Source organism: Episyrphus balteatus, chromosome 4, assembly GCF_945859705.1.
Source record: "Episyrphus balteatus chromosome 4, idEpiBalt1.1, whole genome shotgun sequence".
Lineage (NCBI taxonomy): Eukaryota > Metazoa > Arthropoda > Insecta > Diptera > Syrphidae > Episyrphus > Episyrphus balteatus.
Genome location: NC_079137.1, coordinates 4,301,818 through 4,310,461, shown reverse-complemented (window position 1 = coordinate 4,310,461; position 8,644 = coordinate 4,301,818). Strand labels below are relative to the sequence as shown.

Sequence of the window (8,644 nt, the reverse complement as noted above, 5' to 3'; positions counted from 1 at the left end):
ACGTTGATGTGTCAGTTTGGAATTTTGTTCATACAATTCGGTGTGGCCAAGCCTTTACTTGGGATATGCTACTCAAATCGCCGCTGTTTGAAAATAACCAATGTTTAAACGGCCTTAAAACATTTTATTTCAATTTACTCACTAATTGATTGCACAACCCTGTTTTTCACTTCTACCAACATTGTAAAATAAAATTTTCTCTTTTCCTGTCACCTGTCCAAAAAATCAAATACAAAAAAAAAAACAACAACACAACAGCACCTGACGCAGTTCTGCTCTCGCGCAAGCAAAAAAAAAAATTCATCAATTTTCTTTTTTTGCAAAATTCCAATCCAACCAACAAAGTGAAAAAGCAAAAATCTTCTCTTCCTCAAATTCGTTTTAACTTTCCAACGGTATCGGTCGTCGTTTGTCATTTTTGTGTGATTATATTGTTCGCCGTCCTAAGAAAAAAACCGAAAGAAAAAGTAGAAAAATCTAGAAAAAAAAATTCCCAATTAGAATTCCTCTTTCCAACTAAACATAGCGGTAGATTAATATTGTTATTGTTTTTGCTAACGGCAAAGAATAATAATTGAAAGTTTTCAACTGTAAAAAGAAAAGAAGGAAAAAATTTGCAAATCGATTTGTTTCGTGCTTTTTCTTTTTTCTCTCGACTCTTCTTCCACACTTACCACCACTTCATTCCCTCTCTTCTATCTTCTGTGTGTGTGTTGTCCTGCTCCTCATTTGTAAAAATTTTGTGGAATTGTGCCGTAATCGAATTCAGCTTGGGAATATAAAAGAAAATTTCCATTAATTGATTGTTTATAAGTGAAAAATTGATAAAAGAAGCAAAAAAATAAACAAAAAACCGGAAAAAACGCAGCTGCTGTTTTGTTGTTGTTTCTTTGGCAAAATAAATTCATTCCAATTTTCCCCCGCTTCAAACCCCACAAAGGCAAAAAATAAAGGATACTAACTGTAAAAAGGTGTTCTGACGTGAAATAAGGTGAGTAGAAAAAAAAATTACGGTATAAACCAAATTCTCTCTTTTTTTTGGCAAGGGTTTTGTGTTATTGTTGTTGTTGTTTTTTTGTTGGTCCTTTTTTACAACTTGGAAGCTTATGCAATAATATGGACGACGACTAGGAAAACCGGAAAAGGTTACAAACAAAAAAAAAATAACAGCTCCAAGGAAAAACTGATGAAAACCCCGTTTGGATGAGACAATACACACAAACACAACACAACAAACAAAAAGCGTCATCGTTTTTGCTTTTATTTTTACCGTTTTTTTTTTTCTTTTTTTATTTCGGTTATTCTATTTGGGTAAATATAGCGGTGGGTCGTCGATTCGAGTTATTTACGTTGTTTGCGGAAAATTAGTGAAAGCAGAAGAAAAGGAAGGGAATTGCACATTATTTTTTTTTTTGTTTTGTTTAAATATACACAACGAACAAAAAATTAGGGGACAAATAATTGAGATTTCATAATTTAAATCTCAAATAAAAGAAAAAGGATGTTGCTTTCACATAGCAAATGAAAAAGACTTAAAATCTGAAAAAAAAAAAAAACAAATCAAACAGAACCAATTGACAATTGTAAAATTTCATTTTATCTGTCAAATAACCAATGTTCCCACTTTATTAAAAAAAAAAATAAGATTTGTTTGTTGTGCTATTTTTGCTTCTATTGCCTTAAGTTTGCATTATAAACCAATCTTCTTCTTCTTTATTTTACTATTTAATTTTCTTTTTTTGTCATCTGGTGTAGCGAGATAAGCATAAAATTAAAATGGAAAAAAAAAAAACACAATGGGCACATTCATAGTTGTTGGAGTTTAGCCAATGCAATTCAAGTGGGATAAATTCGGGTTTTTCTTAATAGCAGTTTAAATATCTAGTGTCAATAAATACGCCCCAATTTGAATAAAACTGATTTATTTTCCATGAAATATAGGTAACACTTTGACAATTGTTTGTAAACAAATCGTTTTTTTTTTTTCTTTATTGTTGTTATTTGGGTTTTAACCAAACTCACATTTTTGGACTGAAATTTGCAAGAATGGACAGTTTTTTGTTCTCAGGCAAGCGCTAGAAAAAACTTACCATATTTCAAGTACCCTAACAGAAAATGGGTTGAAAATAGTAGAAACAAATATATTTTGTATCCAAACAGACCTAAAAAATAAACAATTCAAACTAAACAAAGTGTCATAAAATGAATCAATTATTTTCAAAACATGATAAGTCTATTTTTTTCAAAATTCGTATTTGTTTTTAACTTCAAAATATGTACAGTGCTGCTAAAAACATTCCGGTTTTTTTTGTTATTTTCATCAAATAAAATTTTAAAACACAAAAATGGAACAAAATATTGTTTTAATATTTTTTCTAGATCCTTAATATATCAGTTAAGGAATTTGAACACAAAATAATGTTCTTTAATGTCGTTTTCGATTGGTTTCACTCGAGGATTCACTCGTTCTGAAATCCAATAAAACGGTTTGAATCACTTCCACTCAATTCTGTTTTTTTTTGCGTTTTTGAAAATTCTAAATGTCAAAAATTTGAATTAATTTTTTTTTCTGGCAAACATGGTATTAAAGTTGAAAAATTATAATTATGAGGACGACGACAAAGAAGATAATCATAATAAATAGTTCCATCGCTTTTATGCACATATTTCTATTTTTTTTATTAATTTCAATTTCAGAAAACAATTAATTCTTGAATTAAAAACAAAACACACTGATTGAGTTTTTTTTTTTTGCATTTGAAAATTCATGTATTAGTACTTCTTGAGTAGATTCTGATTTGAAATCGAGAAGAGAATTCCTATTCTCAGAATCGTTCAAGCTGTCATTTTCATGCCAATAAAATGGTTTCAGAAGGCTTCTGGACGCTTCTGGACGTCCAATCGAAAACGACATAATACATTAAAAAATTTTAAAAATCGAAAAATGAAGGAAAGTCAGAATTTCGTCTGTGCAAAACTAACCGGATTTTTCAAGGATTTCGATTCTCGGTGTTAAGGTAACGGGTTTAAGCGTCACTTCTGAAAATTTTTTGTTTGCAGTGACAAACAAAGTTGTTAGCTTTGTGAATTGTATAAATTATTTAATGGAATAACGGAAAAAACGCATTCTAGTCATAAAATTAGTTACTAAGTCGTAGAACACTTTTAAGTCGAAATAAAACCAAATGTTATCCCTTTGGAATGTTGTAAATTGCAACGTCAAGTGAGTATGATATCGTCAAACAGTAAAAAGGAAAAAAATCAGTTAAAGCAGATCACTAGGGTGGATGCCATAATAAAATATTCCTAAAAACTGATAGGCGAATAAAGAGGTTTTTAATAAAAGATCCTTTTGCGACTTCTTAATCGATTTGTGAGGAGATTAATCTGCCTTCAACATCAAGTACAGTAAGGAAGGCTTTGAGAGATTTGGTCTTAATCTTTTTCCGCTTGGAAAAAAACCATTCCTTAATGCTAAGCATTGTCTAAAAAAGTAGGCAATGAAAGGATCTTAAGAAAAACTTTAAATTTTAAAATGAAAATACTTCATCATGCTTGTATTTACAAAAAATCATCTGAATTGCTCGATAACAAAACGGAAAAATATGTTTTTCAATGATTAAAGCAATTTTAACTTGTTCTATTCCGATTGTAAAATGGCAGCCAGGCGCTGGACATGTTTGAAACCAAAAAAATGTGCTCCCTGCCGTGAAGCACAGGAGAGGATCATTGATGGTTTGGGGTGTTTTCAGCTGCAGGCTCTACCCCGTTACACTAAATCAACGGATTTATGGGTCATTTCCAGAATGGAGAGATGTTGGAGTCGATAATGGCTCCATAAAAGGAGAAAGAAATGCCTTTAATTTGGCTTTTCCTGCAGGTTAAGATGCCAAAAATTCTTAAAAGCTCGTAAAACAGTATTTCGGGGTAGAAAACACTCCTGGTTTGACAAAGCAGCAACAATTATCCGACTTGAACCCGATTGAAAATTTGTGGGTCATCTTTAAGTGCCAGGTAGAGAAGAAAAAGCACACCTCAGCAACTAACGTACTTGTAGCTTTGAAAAATGACTAGGAGCATATTCTTCGTTCTACTTTATTTAATTTGGCCGAGTCCAAGTCTCGTTGGTGCCAACAAAATATTAACTTTAAACATTAACATTAAAAAATCCGGTTAGTTTTTCACAGCCGAAATTCTGGCTTTACTTTATTTTTCAATTGTTAAATTTTTTGTATGTGTCAAAGATCGATATTATCTGTTGAAATTGCTTAATTGATATATGAACGACCTAGAAAAAATATTAAAACAATATTTTGTTCCAGTTTTGTGATTTAAAATTTTATTTGATGAAAATGACAAAAAAATCCGGAATGTTTTTAGCAGCACTGTACATATAAGTATCTACTCAGTCCATATTCAATACAGCTACGCGAAATAAATCTGTATTATAAAAACATGATAAAAGCCTCCGACTTATCATCTTTTGTAAATAAACAGAAACTTTTTTATGAGTAATTGATTACACATAAAGAAGCTGACTACTGGCTGAAAATCTTAAGTTTAAAGTGTCGTTCAAGTAAAATAAGTACTCTTAACTCAAAAACTATTGTTTGATAGATTGAGACTTATAAATATTTTTTATCAAAAAAACAAAACCGACTTCCCTGATCAAAACTGGGTTTAATGGTTTTTCTAATAGTTCCTATGGCCAGTACTAAACGAATACAAAAAGAATTATCAAAATTGGTTCACTCAGTCCAAAGTTATGAGGTAACAAACATAAAAACAAAAAACAAAATACAGACGAATTGAATACCTCCTCGTTTTTGGAAGTCGGTAAAAAGTAAAAATACCAAACGGTATTCTGTAGCTAGGAAAAAGTTCTACAACATATATTTTGTTTCCATTTTTCTACACTCAACAAAAGAAAATAGAACGTTTTTGAAGCAGAAAAAAACAGTTCTTTCAAGTTTTCAAAGCTGTTTGATTAATGAAATTACACAACTGTAAAAAAGATATCTGTGTTTATTTTTTACCTCAGACATATCAGAGCACAAAATTGTTTAGCTCTGTACTTCATCGATCTGCTCAGGATAAAACGACATAAACGATATAAACAACTTGAAGCCAAGTTGGAAAAATTTATCAACTCGTTAAAAAAAAAAAATTGATTTTTAAAAGTTTTTGTTTTTTATTCAAAAAATTTGTTTTTGAAAACTAGATAAACTAGTTATAACTTTAAGAGCCCTTGCACACCGCAGACATTCTAGCGGGTAAAAGTATAGTTGATCTGGGCTGTTTGTGCGCATACCGGGAAGATTGAATAGTCGGATTGGAAATGAGTGCGTACACTAAATACAATTTGGCCCTCAAAAACTAAACGAAACCAAACACAGTCACATAAATGCAGGTTTTTTTTTATAAAAAAGAAAAATGAGTGCAGGTGTGCGACAAGCATCCTTATAAAGTTTGGTTAACTTCTCACAAAAATCAACAATAAAAACGGTTTTTATTGTTGTGTTTTAATTAAACCCTATTAAAAAATTAGAAAGGGGTTTTTGTATGGCTTTTCATATTTGCAGTGATGCTGCCTGTGTAATCAATTTACATTGAAGGTTTTGAATGAACAACAACAACTTGGTGGTAACACACACAAGTTGTTGTTGTTCATTCAAAATCTATTTTAAAATATATTTCTATTTCGAGTCCTAGGCTACGGTTTCGACAGAAGCGATTTCCTACGTCGTTATTTTGATGAAAGTGATTTTTGATTAGCCGATGTATGCGAATAAAGTGATTGAAATTTCTACTTTTATTTAAAATGGACAATTAAAACGATTTCAAGCGGTTTCAAACGATTATCGATGTTTCTAATAAACAAAAATATTTTTAGTAGGTATTGAAAGCTGGTGAACTCTTTTTTCATTAAAACTAGTTCCTTAAAACTTTATTTTGTGTTTAAGTTAGCATTTAAACACATTTATATTCATAAAAAAATATAATAAGAAGAAGACAGTTTGCCGATTATTAAGTTTAAGGATAATCATGTAATTTTTTTAATCGATCGATACTAAATCGTTTTCATATAGATACATATTTTCATACTGGTCAAGTGTTCGACTAAACTATGATTCGATAGAAAGTCTGTAGTTTGCGAAGGTTTAAGGTGTCTTACCTCTTAACTATTCTTAAACAAATGATATTGTATAATTTTTTTAAAAATAGAGTTAAACACTTTATAAGGTACCCTTAATATCGTTTTATTAAAACCCTATTTCAGAAAAATAATCTTCAATTAAGCACGACTTTATATTTTCAAATTTCAAAAAATGTCGTGAAAGAAAACGACCATTTCAATTTAAACTTTCGTTGAAAAGTGTCTCCTTTTTAAATGTCAACAACTTGTTTCAATTCAACTTCCTTCAAAAACCTAATGCAATCATGAAATGATTCAATTATTATTTTTTTTTTATTACAACATTGTAGTCCAAATTATGGTTTTCCCCATTACTTTTACTTCTAAAAACAAATATCAAACTAAATCAAAAGAAAGAAGAAAAAAAAGGAAAATAAAAACAAAAAGACACTTAACAATAGAAACAGATTGCCACACGTGATACAGAAAGTACTCGTACATATGTGATTTGTTGGTAGACCAAAGAGAGAATATTGCCATAACGCTCTATAATGCCACTGTCATTTTTACTTCTCTTCTTTATATGTTCAAAATCATCTCCTACGTTGAGTTCAAAAATTCAAGTGGCAAACAAACAAATAAATTGAGAGCAAGGCGAACCCATCAAAGACAAAAAAGAACAAAACAAAATAAAAAAAAAAGAATAGAAAAAAGAAAAAGATTCACCCACCGAATCCAATTTATTTATCTTCATTCTCATTTTCTGACGTAAAAAGCAAACATTTTTGACAAAATTAGATTTTACACCGAACAATGAGTGCAAAAGTGGGGTTTCGTTAGAGGGCGATGAGGATGAGGTTGAAATAGTCGGAATATTGTTTTTGATCACGTTCTGCGATTTAGCTTGGTTTATTCTTCTTTGTCTCGGAACGGTTAGAAGTCTGTTGTAGTAGGTTTACGAAAAAGAGAGGATATATGAATACATTTTTTGTGTGTTGGTTTCTTTTTTAATTTTTTCAATGAACTCAAACTGAATTCATACATGGTGACTTAATACGTTTTACGTCATAAGGTTTTTTTTTTTAAACAATCAATGAAAGGGGAAATTACACATTTGCACCTAAACAAAAATAAATACAACTCGAAGTCGAGATTTTAAGCAAATATGAACTTTCGTTGAGTAGAGAAAACGACAGAAATATACAGACAATAACCAGCTTACAATTAATGGTGTAATTTTTAGAGAATTTTATCATGGAAAATAGTGTTGCTCTTTTTTCTTTCGACTAAAAATAATTTCCTCTTAAAATATCTTTGCTTTCATTTACATAAAAAAAACTTCAGCGAATAGCCTTATTCTAATTTGAAAGCAAAAATGAACAAAAATTGAACGAAAGTAACAAATCGTCATTTGAATTCCGTGCATTTTCCCAATTTCATACTATCTACCACATAAGCGGCTTTCCGGCAATTCATTTTTATCAAAGTATTCAGAATTTGTTATAAGGTTATGTCAAAAAAGAACGAAAAGTAACTTAACGAAACTTCAAATTCTCAAAAGCAATTAAGTGAATAGTAGTTTTTTTAATAATTAAAGCCAGTTGAAATTCATTTAAAAAAACTGTAGCCTTCTTTTAGTTTGAAAAGAAAAGTGAACGAAAACTTGACGAAAAGTAAAAGCAATCCACCATAGTGAGTTGTCTAAACAAAGACACCCTATTCCTTTTTCTTTGTCATATTAAATGCTAATCACCCTGTATAAATTAGCCCTACCGTAATTGAATAAGCCTTAAGGAATATAGCCTTAAGATGTGATTAATGAATTTAGAGTGTTATATAGGAAAAAAGGATGGTGGTGGTTTAAGGTGAGATAAGGGTTAAATAAAAAAAAAAAAAACTGGGATCGTTCTTCAAGTGTTTTATATGAATTATGAAAGTGAGTGTGGATGAGTGTGACATTTCTTCTAATGATTTGAGTGATATGGGTTATATTACTTTTTTTTTTTTTAAGAATGTTTAAGGATTATAATTATGAAAGACTTAGAAACGAACAAAAGTAGGAAATCTTACAACCAGTGGGGAATAGGTATTAAAACATTTTATACTAATTTGAATAAAATTACTCCAAAAATAGGCATTAAAATTGTAAAATCCATATTCATTGTATGGAATTATAATTCAGAATTTAGATTAGAGACAGGGATCTGTTTTAATATGATTTAAAATTAAAAAGGAATTCTTAAACAGATTCCGAATTATTTTTGGTATCCAAGGAAAATAATCCTTCTTATCATGTAGAGGCATTTCTAGAGAGAAAATATATACCTACATATATACAAGAAATTAATTACGTACGAACCTTTATATTAGACGATAATAGAGTACTACTTCACTCTCGTCAGATTTCTGCTGAATGAAAAATCACTATAGTTAGAAAAAAAAGGGTTCTTGTAATTTAATAGAAATGTGTATACATTTACAACATACATTTATTCGAGGTAATGTTTT

The 8,644-nt window shown here is 30.0% G+C and overlaps 1 protein-coding gene across 1 annotated transcript in view; it reads left to right on the top strand.

The window, feature by feature from the left end:
• The first annotated feature begins 244 nt into the window (after positions 1-244).
• The window catches only part of LOC129920210 (protein sarah), a 79,760-nt gene continuing 71,360 nt past the window's right edge, over positions 245-8,644 (top strand). Inside the window, exon 1 of the mRNA XM_056001459.1 lies at positions 245-991. The gene's annotated coding sequence lies outside the window, so the exon portion shown is untranslated. The remainder of the gene's footprint in view (positions 992-8,644) is intronic.